The sequence below is a fragment of the Cavia porcellus genome, unplaced genomic scaffold (genome assembly GCF_034190915.1).
Source record: "Cavia porcellus strain 051 isolate PalLab524CR breed Dunkin Hartley unplaced genomic scaffold, mCavPor4.1 scaffold_4, whole genome shotgun sequence".
Lineage (NCBI taxonomy): Eukaryota > Metazoa > Chordata > Mammalia > Rodentia > Caviidae > Cavia > Cavia porcellus.
The window spans coordinates 109,779,916-109,794,389 of record NW_026947487.1 but is presented as its reverse complement, the minus strand read 5'-3'; the positions used below and the strand labels follow the sequence as shown (position 1 = coordinate 109,794,389).

Below are 14,474 nucleotides of genomic sequence, written 5' to 3'. Positions count from 1 at the left end.
ACATGAGGCTTTGAGGGGACATCCAAATGCAAGCCGTAACAGGGCCAGTGGTGATAACATATATCATGGCAGAAGCACATAGTAGAGGATTGTTCACTGCATAGAAGCTAGAAAAATAGAGATAAGAGGTGGGGATCCAAGTATCCCCTTCAAGAATACCCCCCAGTCACTTAAATCTGTCCCACAGGGTCACACCTCCTAAAGACTCTGCCACCTCCCAATAGCAGCATTGGCAAAGGACCAGACCTCTCAGTAGCACATGAACCAGAGAGTAATATTTCAGATTCAAAATACCACCTGCCTAGAAATTTATACATTAATTTTGTTGATAATGTTTTTTAAAATTAATTTTGTTGGTATATTTTTGATATGCATAATGATCACATTTGTCGTAGGGAATTTGTATCTGTATAGAATATATCTTGTTCCTGTTTGTTTTTCCCATTCTCCTCCCTCCCTTGAACCTTTCTTCCCCTCCTGGTTTATGAAAGCTTTGCTTCCAGGTCTTCTTCTGTCTCTCTTTTTTCTCCTTTCCTTTCCCCCTCACTCTCTTGCTCACCTTCCCATTTAAACATTTTCTTCCTGCTTCCCAATATCTATCATCCATTTTGGCCCTAATTCACCCTTGCAGTTTCTCACCCAAGAAAAACAGTGTGATATTTAAACATGTGTCTGATTTTGCCCACCTTTTATTAATTTTCTCTACTGTCTTTAATATCATTGGTTTTGGCTCATATTTTTACATATTTTCTTCTTCTTTCGTTAAGCTTAACTTACGCTTCTTTTGATGGTGTCCTAAGGACACCAAAAATCAGACAACCGATTGATTTCAAATCTTTACTTTTATTTGATATATGTATTTAAATCTATACATTTATCTGTAAGGTCTGATATTTCTGTAATACAAAAACCGTGAGTTATACTTTCACTCTTACTAAAAGTTTAAAATAATTGTATTGTCATTTGAGACTTTTGACTCATGAGTTTTACAGAATTATGTTCTGTTACCTATAAATATTTGGGGATTTAAATTTTGTTTTTTAAAGAGATTAAGACGAAAGAGGACATAACATAGCAGACCAGAACAGAATAATTTAAGCAACACAGTATTTCACCACAAGACAATTTCTATGCTGTTTTTTCTCTTTTAATCCCATTGTATCATAGAGTATACTTTGTAGGACTCCGAAATTGTTGAATTGCTTATGGTGTGTTTCATGGTTTAGAATCTCAGTGAATCTACTTCTTTATCTTTATTTATTGCCCCCCCTTCTTTTTTTTCCCGGCACTGTACTCTGACTAAGTAAAGAAATACTAAGTTCTTACAGGTAAATGTGTTAATTGTGAAAATGCTTTACATGTACTAGAGTTAAAAAAAGAAATGTAAATGTGTGATGGATGGTGAAGGTGGACTTTTCAGTAGGTGAGTGAAATTACAGATCAATAATATGGAAAAGGTTGGACACCATGGTACCAGAATTGAACCAGAGACATCAGTATAGAAGTCATTCTATGTATGTGTTTATTTATATAATGTATGTGTATTCTATGTATGTTTCTATTTATGTATAAGCAGACAGAAAGCTACAGAACTGAGTCCACATGTGCACGGGCTTGTGTTAGTATCCATGCATGTCTGCCTTTCTTTCATGGAATGACCTAGAGTCAATGGTGCTTAATGGCAATGAGCACAACTCTGATCCCAATGTCCCAATATTGACTTCAAAATACCAGTATCCACTACCAAGAAAAAGTTCCTTGAAGAAGACACTGATATTAGTAATGAGGCAGAGACACTGCAAAATGAACCCAGAAGATCTCGTACTAAGAAGTGATGTTCAAAAAACAAAAGAATGGAAGCATATCAAAGCAATATAGGAGCTAATTTACAAGTGAAATAGTCTGTGCAGCCAAATAAATAACATGATATTGGAATATAACCCAAAACTATAAAATAAATGTATGTCATACAGATATACATCAACAATTACATAAATATGTATGCAAGTATATATGTTCTTATTGATATGTTCCAAAACTGTATGTAAATAAGTACCCTTTCAGGAAGTGGATTTTATCTTTCTCATGCTTAACTCCACTGAATGTGCACTGGACTTAATCATTTGTTACCAAAAGACCGAGTAGGGGATGGCAGGAATGATCATGCTAGAGTACAGAAAATGGCAAACTCTGCCTTTGCCAAGTGGTGGACATTAAGATCATTAGTAGGCTCAGCTGCTATCATCTATCTCCTGATAGAAAGAGTTCTTTCTGTGATTGTCCACCTCAAAACTTGAGACCCCAGTTTAATCATTCAAAAGGTACCACATCAGATTATCTCAGATGAGATGTTTAATAAAACACCTGGCAGTGGTGCTAGAGACTATGGAGGCCATGAAAAACAGAAAACAGAAATGCTACAGATCAAAGGGGACTGGGGAGACCTATGTGATTTCCTGGATTAGATCCCAGAGCAGAAATGGGGAAAAAAACCTGGTGTAATCTGAATGCAATCAGAATTTTAGGTAACTGTAATGTTCCATTGTCAGTGACTTCGTTTTGACAAATGTCCCATGGTAACACAAGATTAATAATAATGAGGGAAGCTGAGTGCATAGGAGAACCGTCTGCAATATCTTTGGCACTTTTCTGTACATCTAATAGAATGTCAGTATTGAGAAGGTCCTTTTTAAAATAAATCTTGTATTTCTAAACTTAAAATTAGTGGTCTTTTCAGTAGAATATGTATTCAGCACACGATAATCAAACAAATGTAGCTTAACCAGAATGACCATGTACTTCTGTCCACGAGCGGTGAACATGAGTAACCAAAAGACGTCTGACCTTCAAGACTAAGGGAACCGTTAAAGGATTCAAGATCTCATTATATTTATATGAACTGGTTTATCAAGCAGAAATTCCTTTATTTGGAGCAGATGATGTTTCATATTTCTTCCTTGAAATTCTTAATTTTGCAAGTAAGTGTGTTCTTCAATTTAATTATGGTAAAAAGCTTAATATGTACTAAGCTCATTAAATATTGGTGGTTTCCCCCTTCCCACTGCATGGAATTAGAGTGCTGTTTTTACCTTGGTAGGTGACTTACTCTGAAGACATTAAAGCTCACAATAAATACAGTCCAAAAGTGCTACATATGTTGATATTTTAGGATTGATTTTGGAGAGGAAGCAGCAAGTGTAAAAATTCATAAAACATCCAACCTCTACTTTGTACTTAAAGACATAAAGCAGTGTATTAATACTAGGAAATGATATTAGAAATGCATATCTTATCAGTGTAGAAGCATGAATACAACAATACAGTACGGTGACATAAACAAAAGCATGATTTCCATTACAAGGAAAATGTCGATTAACTTCTTTGTATTCTTAGAATCTAAAAAAGTAATAAATAATTCTAATGGATAGGTGACAAAGTGTTTAATTTTAATATACTTATACTGTTTAGTAACTCTGTGATGAAATTAGATTATAACATACATTTTTAAAATTGTATAAAAATAATTCTTCTATTTGAAAACCAAAGTTTATGTTGTAATTTTTTCTCTCTAATACCAATATTCTAGTAGTTAGTCTAGATTGCATTTCAATAACTTAAGTTTAAAATTGAAAGTGAAATCCTCAATGGCAGAAAATCTAAATCTTACACTTTAGTACTCAATGGAGTCTACTAAGTATTACAGAATCTAGATTTTGAACAGCATAAACTGTGTTTTGTCTTGTGTGCTGCTTAATGTTGAAAAAACATGGAGAAAGACCTGGGAAGGCCCCTCATTTTTTTTTCCTTTTTTCCTTAGATAAGAGAGAACTAGAGAAGAAAACACAGTTTACGATGAGTTTGTGAACAGAAAAAAAAAAAAAAAAAACCCGCAACTCTGCCCTCTTGTATCTAATCCATTCTTGTACTAAAGGGTAAATTTGACATTCTTCCAACTACCACTAAAACTGTCAGAAAATCCTTAAAAATTGAATTTAAAAAATCAATAGTGGCCCTTCACATCTTTTAAATTGGTCAATTTTGATTGCCTAGTGCCCTGAAACACTTTGGAATTCACTTGAGTACAGATGGCCTAAGCCAGTCATTATGAAGCTCATTAAAGACAGACACCAAATGCAGAGAGCAGGATATTGTAGGAACACATTAAAAATATATCTACAGGCACTGCTAATGCAGGGTAGTGTGATTTCTTGTGTGGACCAACTCCAGGATCAGGGTCATTTGATGTATCTGAAAACTCACAAGAATGGGTTTTGTTTATATGCTGTTATGAAACAAACTGAGAAAAACAGATTCTATTTCTAGCCAAAGATGGTAACCATATGCCTTTCCCCAGGTGAGGAGCTTTGCAGGGGCTGCTTCTCCTACTTCATATATTCCTGGCCTCCAGATTTAGGATGTCACAGTCCTAGCGAGGTGGTGAGGATTGTCATCCTTGTTTCTTTTGTTTCGTAGATGATGAATATCCCCCAAAGGTAACCTGACTTAACAGGACACTGTTTGTATGGAGTTGATATATGTCTCATTTCTATTACAAGCTAAACTTACTATAAGTTAAATTCTAATTAATTTACTCAAAGGATATGAATGAGCATGAAGTTTCTAGCATCCACTGCTATGAAAAACAATTATTTTGTCACATACAGAGGATCATATGTAGGAAACAAACAGTGGGCACAGAAAGATTCTTTAGGAAACATTTTTTATCCTTAAGTGACTCTATATTCATATTTGTGTAAGGAAAAATGTAATAATAGATGTTAGCATAAATAATATATGATATGTATGTAGTCAAAAAGCTCACCTTTATCCTTGCTGTAGGGAATTACTGGCTGTGTGTGCTCTGTGTTCACCCATTATCAAGTTCAAGGAAGACCAAACAACATGTATTTACTGACCCTGTCTCATCCACAGGCTCTGCTGTGTGCTGTGAGCCAGCCTTGGCCAAGGTTGGTAGCCCAGGGTTTTAAATCTCACAGCAGATAGAGGGTGGAGGGTACTGTAGTTCTAGGGAGTAAATGTTGCAATCCCCTTGCATGAGAACTTCAGAGATCATTTCCCCCAATGAGTGATGTGCCTTGCACCTAAATATTCACCCTGGGAGTTGCACAAAAGCCGGATATCTGTAAGGAAAGACAAAGTCTAGATGGCTGACTCTAGTTGGGATCCCATAGACTCAATACCCTCCACCAAGATCTTGGGGTCTAACAATCTCCTCACTGAGTGCATGCAAGCATTTTTTGGAGAAGGTAGTGCCTGTCCCCTCAGAACTTGTGTACCCCTAGAAGGAGGAGGAAACCAGAGACACCACTCTCTTCATCCTATGTCTCTTTCATGCACTGGGCCTGGAGCTGGCCCCAGCATGCGTGCAGATGCCTTTGTTGGCCCAAGTCACCATGAAACAGACCCATGAGAGGGAAAAGAAGATGTTTGGTGTGACCACACCCCAAAGCTCAAATGCTGAAGGATTCATCCATGTAGGTCATCAACAACCTTCCCCCTAGCCATGGCTGGTGGTACATGCTTGTAATTGGAGCACTCAGGAAGTTGAGGTGGGAGGATAGCTGTGAGTTCCAGGACAGCCTGGGTTTCACAGTAGGGTCAATGTCAACCTGAACTGCATAGCAAGATCCTGTCTCAAAAAAAAAAAAAAAAAAAACCAAAAAACAGTGTAGTTAGAGGTTTGCAAGGACAATGATTACATACAGGACACATAATTTATAGTATTATTTATAATGGTCACACAAGGAAGTACAGGAAATCTGCCCACATACTGAAGACCTAGGACCTTGAAAATCCAGCCAAGGGCCTGGATGCCACTTAAATATCCTCCATAAGTCCAGCTGAAGACCTAGAGCCCATGAAAATGCAGTCCAAATGGAGGCCTGGAGCCCAGGACAAGAACCCATGCACATCTGTCTCATGGATCTGTGCTCAGAAGGCCTAAAATTCATTGGTGGAAGTTAGAAAGTCTATGCCAGAGGGATGAAGTAGCCGTGACAGTAGGTTGAGAGTTTTGCCCTGGAGGCAAGAAGTGACCCTTAAAATAAGAATCAGGGCTCCCCCCAAATGTACCACAGCCATCCTCAGCGACAATGAGGTCCTGAGCCCCTCCTGGTGATCAGAACAGCTGAGTTTATATCAGAAAGCTGAGATGATGAGCTTCTCCTAGAGACTGAACAGCACATGTCTTTCCCTCTGGAGCCAGAAAGTGATGCTCAAAGTAGAGACTGGAGCTCCCCCAACACGCACCGCAGCCATTCTCAGTGATAACAAGGTCCGGAGCTCCTCGGACATTGAGAACAGCCAAGTTCATATCAGAAAAGAAGCTCAATGAGCTCCTCCAGGAGAACCAACAGCTCCAAACAACAACACTACTCTTTTCCTGTCCACTTCTCCCTTTCATGCTGGCCGCAGTCCTCAGATGGACCATCTACACTCGGCACCCACTGACTCAGTTCAGCTGTGTTCAAGTAGACCTCCAGTTTGTGATCCACCACAGGCCCGAGGGCCAGAGATCATGGAGTGGAACATCTGAACAGGGAACCCAAATGGTAACTGTTCCGCTTTTGTGGTTGGTTATTCAGGCATTTTTGTCACATTAACAGAAAGCTAACACAATGGGCTAAACAAAGGAGGGAAAAAATAAACAGAAAATGGGTGGGAGGAAAGGATGAGAAAGGGAGAGAGGAAAAAAAGAGCAAAAGAGAGATGAAAGATGAGAGGGGAGAGGGGAGATGAGGTAGAAAAGTGAATGGAATGGAAAGGAAGGGAATGTGAGGGAAAAGAGAAAAGAAACAGACGGGGACATAAGTGTCCCACACAATATGAGAGAGGTCACCACTGCAAGTCTCATGGACATTAAAAGTATAAAAAGGAACACTATGCACAATTCTATGATACTAATTCCATGAATTAGATGAAATGAGCCAATTTCTTGAAAACAACAAACTATTAAAATTTATCAAACAGGAAATATAATCTTAATAGGCCTGTATCTATCACATAAGTTGAACCAATGATTAATTACACTGTGAATAGAAAAGTCGCAGATCCAGATGGCTTCACTCTGAATTCTTCCAACATAAAAGAAAAAACTAAGCCATTTCTTCCATGATAGAAAAGAGAAGCTGAGTCATCACTTTCTTACTGATTTATTAAGGCCAGCATTACCTAAATAACAAAGTCAAGTAAAATATTACATGAAAGGCAAACTACAGGTCAACATGCTTAATAAATACAGAAGCAACCATGCTCAACAAAAAGGAACTCTACTCCAACAATATATAAAATGGATTACACAGCTAATCAAGTGAGGTTTTATCCCAGGTATACGTGGTTTTTGACATTCAAAATCAATGTAATTGACAGCATCAGGAGGCTAAAGAAGGAAACTCGTATCATCCTATAAATTGATGAGCAGATGCTGTAAAACAAAACTTCATCTATAGGTGGAAACTACGTATTCCCGCAGAATAATTATTGAGCAACAAGAATAATCATCTTACTAAATATTTCAATTAACTGTGACTAGAAGATTTTATTGTAGATATAACATGAACAAGATGGTTGCTTCCCCAAAGCCAGGTTGGGTACAGATCATTCATTCTGACAGGCAGGACTAAATCTATCTCAGCACATATAACTTCTGTGAAAAATGTAAGAAACATAACTCTTTCAAGGGGCTCATATTTTAAACATCTGTACAGGTGCAAAGGACTTTAGTTTCATCACATTGGCCACAGGAGCAGGCAGAATCTGGCGGCGCTCAGAGCCTCCTTGCTGTTACCCTGCCCTGCTCCTGAGCTTCCCTGACTCACACCGTCTCAGCTCACCAGAAGGATCCTGCTCCCTCCAGAGGCCTCACCTCTACATCCTGGTATCTGCGGTGGTGCAGGCTGAGTAAAGAGACCAGGGTCTGAGGAAGGGTGGAGGCATTGACAGGGAGGGTGAATCTCTGGCTATGAGGATGTCACTGCAAAGGCCTTGGGGGTGGTGGACTGTGCCTGGATATGACACCTCTTCACTCTGTCACCAACTAGCATCACCTGCCCCTTGTGCCCTCTTCTGGGCCTGGAAGCTTTCTCACTGCACCCCATTGTGTGTTTGCATGCCCTAGAACCTGCACTTCTGTTTCTTTATCATCTCTTTGCTTTTCCTTTCTAGTGGACATACTTTCCTTTAAAGGCCTTCTGCCCCAGTCCAGTTGTCTTATCTATTCATTTCCTATTAGTTGAACAATCACTACATTGCAAAAATTTCCGAATCTTGAGAATTTCCCTGGGTTTCTGGAGAAGAGACTCAAGGTGTTCTGAACAGGATAGAGGCTGGAATAGAGATGAGAATCCAGGAGCATAGAAGGTCCTTCTTCTTCCAGCACCCTGTGCCCACACTGTTCACCTGGGGTTCAAAAGACATTGGGGTTAATCCCTGGACTGAGAAAATGCTCAAAATCACTGATGACCCCAATTCCATGGGCTAGAAGGCACGTGAGGGACAGAAGACCATTGTAGAGTGGCTGATCTCAGTGTGAGCAGGTTCAACTCTCAGGGCATGATGGTAGGAGGAAGAGGTACAAGCTCAGGCTCCATTAGCCCACAGACCCAGGAGTCTCTTACAATGTTCTCCAATTCCTGCTTACTCGTCTTTTCTTGTTGAAGGGAGGCAGACAAACAGCAGTTGTTATGAAAAAAAGAACATCCACTGACCTGCTGCAAAGAAAGGGCTCTTCTCTGAATGGTATTAAAGAAAAATTATTGTGACTTATTAAAATGGTGTCTTAGTTACTTTTCTCATTGCTGAGACAAAATATCCATTGCCCAAAATTATTAAGGAGCAGTTTAGTTAGCTCACAGATTGTGTAGGTTTTCAGCCTGTAATTGCTGGCTCCAAGGCACATGACAGAGGGGCAACAGTTCTTGGGGGCAAAAGACGGCAAAAGCAGTAAGAGGAGAGAGGCCAAGTCTACTTCTGTCCATTCTAGTGTTTGCAGGCTCCCTGCCCTCGGGCGGGTGTGGTGCTCACCCCTTAATCCTAGTGTTGCACTGTGAAACTAACCACACGCTCTAGATTCAGCTACCTCCCCAAAAAGCCTGTCCCCCATGACTGCATCAGGCTTTGAGGGGACATCTAGGCACAAACCAAAACAAATGGTAACAAAAATGTTACTCTAGGTGACTGAACAAGGGAGAGAAATTGTGTCTAACTGTGAAGACAAGAACTAGTGAGTATTGATAGGGAAGGAACAGAAGGAAGGGAGCAGTAGATACAGAAGTACTAAGAAGCAGCAAAAGTGGAGAGATTCTTACCCATGTTCTGCTAAAGCTGAGAGCTTTCACATAAAATGTAGGATGAATAACTTAATCACATATCCAGGATGATACAGTTTAAGTAAATCAAGGGCAAATTCTAGTCAAAAGAAGGGCTCAGAGTAATGTAAAGAGAGTTTAATCTTGTCAAGGATCCCTGTTGATCATGTTCTTTTATTTTTTATTTATTTATTTATTTTTGTCTTTTTTCCTTTTTATGCATCTGTTGAAGGCCAGGCCTCAAGATAAAGAGAATGACCAGGCCTACGTGCTTCCCCAGGAAGAAGACAATAAATTGATGGCTGTACTATAACTGGAATTGCCTAGTCCAGTGAAGTCTAGATAGACATCAGTCACTAGGTGGGTAACCAGGACCTCCTGATTCAACCCTTCCTACAAAGGTCTTTGTTCTTTGCCCTTGTTCTTGTTCTTGTTTTTGCTTTTGTGAGACAGGATCTCACTATGTGGTGCAGTCTGAACTTGAACTTGCGTTTGTAGCCCAGGCTGGCCTTGAACTCATGGTGATCCCCTTGCCTTAGCCTCCCGACTGCTAGGATTACAGGTGTGGGCCCCTAGGCCACCCAGGGTTCTTGCTCTTTCTATGCACATTGCATAATGTCCTGCTTCCTCAATGGATCAATATTGCCTATGTGACACTACTTGTAATCTTATTGATTGATCATAGTTTTGATTCATGTTGTGCCCACCTCATGATTTTGTAGCCACCTCATGATTTTTCTCTACAAAACTTCCTCTGAGAAGCAACGTGTGTGGTGACTCACTTTTGGGGTCCCCTTTTGTCTCTAAGGAGCTATCTCCCAATGAATTTTTCCTATTTTTAACCTCCACTGTCCCTTACAATTCGTTCTTCAATTTCAGGGAACATGAGATCTTGGAATATCTGTCATTAAGTATATCGGGAGTCATATTTTTCCCCTGTATCAGTTCTGCGGTCCACTGCACAATCTACTGTCCCTCTGAGGTCAGCTGTTGGGCCTGGAGAGGATATCAGACGTGGACAAGCAAGTGGGGTGACTTGCAAAGCATTGTGAAAGGCAGCGGAGGATCACGGAAGTGGCCTTGCACACAGCTCACCGAGCAGCCTCCTCACGCCCTGACACCCTTTTCTCTCTCCAAACCCAGCGTCTCCTGCCCCCCTTCCAAGCAGACTCAGGCTGACTGACCAGTGTCTCCACCAGGTGACTGAGCTCCACAAGTCTTCTTGGCTGCTGCTCGCCCAGCTCTGGCTTCTGTTCAGCTCCCTTCTGTTCTGTAATCCAGGTTGCCAGCAGCCACAGACAATTGCATTTTGATTTTGATGGCTCCATTTTATCATGTAAACCACTCTTTTGTTTACCACTTCCTGGGTAACCTAAATGCCAGCTGGTGCATCCCTGCTAGAAAAACACAAATCCCTGTCTTTTTGAATGTCCAAAATGCTTTCCCAAATCTCTATTCCTTCTTGAATAGAAATGACTTTAGTGGTCACCTCTGGCTCATCAGTGACACTGTATGTATTTTGATCATTTTAGTGTCCTGGACATACTGGTATCTGTCCCTCCTGGAATGAGCTCAGAAATAAATTTTCACCTTCTACATAATCACTAAAACACAACAAAGCCTTATTTACAGCAAGTGTGTGTCTACTAGGTTTATGCAAAGGTTTAGGATTTGGGAGAGAGCCAGTGAGGCACACACAGCAACAAATACCACTTGAAATTAAACATCTGACATCCACATTCTTTAAATATTTAATGACTACCACCAGGATGTTCCCAGACCATTTCACTACCTAGTTCTTCAGGCTGTAGCCATCTGGATGGTCTCTCTCCATTCATTCATCTTCCTTTACTTCTTCTCACCTCCTAATTGCCCTTATAACTTTAAATTATTGCCGTGGTTAAATTATTTGCTGTTGCCTTTGTGTTCTCCAGGCAGTACGGCAGAATTGTGCTGCAAACTAGTGTCCACATGCCCAGAACCTTTCTGGGGAAGAAAGTGGGATCCCCTGCTTTTGCAAGGAACACAGTCCTTCTCTCTATCCTTTATGCTCTCACACACTGCATGAAGGGGTGTACTTTTCAGGGCCTAAACAGGAAGAAACATTTGAAAGCTTTGGCAATAATAGCTACAGTTGTGGAATTGGAGGACAGAGTGACTGCTGTGGTTCGGACCCTTTTGGTGTCCTCACAAAGATTTTTAAAGTCTTTGAGACTCTAAAATCTTTTATGTCTAACTCTCTTTGAATTTTTAGAAATGCATACTCATTAAAGATCTTTTAAGTATGCAGTTGAGATTAAAAAAAATTGAAAATGCCTGGAGATAAGAAATATGGTTATGTGTGAGGTAAGAAGAATTCAGTAAATATCAAGTGCAATCATCTTTTTCATATATATAAGCACAGTCACAACCACACACACACACACACACACACACACACACACACATACACACACACACACACACACACATGATTTACAGAGTATTTTATCATTCCCCACACTATCACAATGGGAACCATTTTCTGGCTAGAGAAGTCTAAATACCGCCTAGAAACACAGCCTTTCTGAAATTTAGGTAGAAGATACGGATGTGGGTAGAATGTGTTACAAGTCATAAAAGCCCAGGGCTAACCAGTTGAGAAAGATGTTTCCTAAAAGAGAAGACATGGACAGAACACAGGACCCCAAATGCTTTCAGGCTTCCAGCCCCTCCATGTTGCCCACAGGACCAACCAGAAAGCAATATTACTAATCCTTCATTTGATTCTGAGGCTGCTCTCATGACCAATCAGAAAGTGCTCTTCTTTTTTTTTTTTTTTTTCACTTTTCAAGGAATTTTTATTAATGCAAAAGTTTTACAATCTAAATTCTGTTTCCTTGCCCACTTATCAAGTCTGTTCCTTAAACAGAACTGACATCCTGAGCTGCTCTACAGTAAAGAATCACAAAATTAAAGCCAGGAATCCTTTAAATGTTGTACTTTGCTGAAAATTCTCCATAAAGTATTAATTTGTTTTAATATTTTACTTTTTTGTATTTGTGTATGTGTGTTTTTAAATCAAGCAATCTAAGACTAGTGTTGTTTGCTAGACCTCACCTTTGCCTGGTACATAAGGTCCAAAGTTTCCTTTCCTTTTTAAACTTATTTTATATTTTATGGTTTTTTAGGTAGTATTTAACATCATTCAGTGTTTAGATATTTTTTCTTCAAGTTGCTTTTCATGGTCCCTGGTCAGTTTAAACAGTGGGAGCTCCAGTGGCCCTGCTTTCGGGGCAGCCTCTTCAGCTTGGTGAGCTTTCAGATTTTTCATATAAAGGTTAACACTCTGGTTTCTGATGATCCTATTTTGCTTCATCTGTTCAAAAGTGCACTTAAGTTTTGTCTGGTGTTTCTCTTATTTCTGAGTTTGACCAAACTAAATTTGTTTTACATTGAACTTCTTTCCATTCATCTCATCCACAGCTTTCTGTGCATCTTAAGGCAGGTCCAAACTTGCCAAAGGCATCCATTGTACTTGACTTCTCCAAAGTTCTTGATGTAAACATTGGTCAATTCTTTTGCTCCAATTCCGAGGTCTGCTTCTCATTCTTTATGAGACTTAAATCATCCAACAAATCATTTAGAAGCATCCCATTGTTCAGTAGGTCTTTCAGCAGCTTCCTGTGTCTCAAAATGTACAAATCCATAGCCCTTGGAACCATTTGCATCACAAACCACCTTACATGAAAGGATGTTACCAAAAGCAGAAAATATATCATGTGGAGTTTTATTATCAAAGGATTTGCCTGAAGTTTTAATGAATATGTTTCCCGCTCCACTTTTGCAAAGCAATAGATCATGCTGATATCACATGATGTGTACAGGTTTGCCCTTTATAACATCAAAATTTGTGGTGTCCAAAGCAAGCACCCTGTCAGCTGCTGCTGGAAGTTCACACACAAGTAGCCCAGGGAGTGGTGGGTGATCCTGTCCCTGCAGACCTGGATGGAGAGTGTGGGCCTGGCTGGGCTGACCTGTTCATAGAGCATCACCTCTGTCATGTGGGGGCAGAGGTCTCCTAGGTAGAGCAAGGCCAGGAGCTGAAATTGCTGGTCTTCATTCTTCATTTACATATGGGAATGACAGCCAGAAAGACACTGTTCCTGCTCCTCCATTTACATCTGACAGGAGGCCAAGTGAGCTTTCTTGATTGAACAGATGTTCCGGTGCCTCACTTACACAGGCATCCAGATATTTTGGATATAAAGGTGCTTTTCTCATTTTCCTTGCGATCTAGGGATGACTTAAGTCCTCAAAAAGATATAAATAACATAATCCTGCAGGGAAATGGGTCACGGAGCAAGGGCTCATGGGAAGAACAAAGGCCTTTAGGGGAAGAGATGGATCCCCGTGCTCTGCTCACCCACCTGAGTGACTGATGTTTTTCTGGGCTTTACTGGACCAGGTGATGCCACTTCCTTGCCGGATCAATACTAGACAAATAGCTGTACTCAGAGTACTGCAGGTTGGTGTCAGTGTGTTGGATTCACATTGTGACTCTGCCTGTATAACTACTTCTGAGAGAGGCTCTCAGTGACCACTCCCTTCTGGGCCCCACCTGTCTCTCAGGAGCTTAGTCTCAGTAAACCTTAACCTCTTTTGTCCTTTGGGATTCATTCTTCAATGCCAGGGGACAGGAACTCAGCACACCTGCTGTCCAGCACATTGGGAGTCATATTTCTCCTCTATCGCTGTGACACACATGTGCTGTAGAAACTGTGCAAAGGCAAAGAGAAGGCATGGTTCACAACAGAAGGGACAGAGTGAGGGCATTCAGTGAGCGGGAGGCCACAGTGCTGTGCAAGACCGCACGGCTTCTGGGGTGGCTTACGATGACTTTTAGCAGTTTATCCCAACTGACTGAGCTGATCACACTGCATCTATTTCTTCTTCCATCTAAAAATGTGGAATTTAGCAAGTAATAGTTACTCCTCTTCAAGTTATAACATTTCCTCAATTATTGGAGAAAAGTTCTGTTCATCTCTCTTCCTGCCATTCTCAGGGAATAATGTTCCCTTTAGCCTGAATTCCCACTTGAATGTGACTTGGAAAAGTCAAAAAAGAATGGCAAGGTTTGCAAATCACTGTATCTTTATGTGTCTTCAG

The 14,474-nt window shown here is 40.3% G+C and overlaps 1 pseudogene; it reads right to left on the bottom strand.

Annotated features, from left to right (window-relative positions):
• Positions 1 to 12,513: 12,513 nt before the first annotated feature.
• Positions 12,514 to 13,435, bottom strand: LOC100721017 (polyadenylate-binding protein 1-like 2; annotated as a pseudogene).
• Positions 13,436 to 14,474: the final 1,039 nt, after the last annotated feature.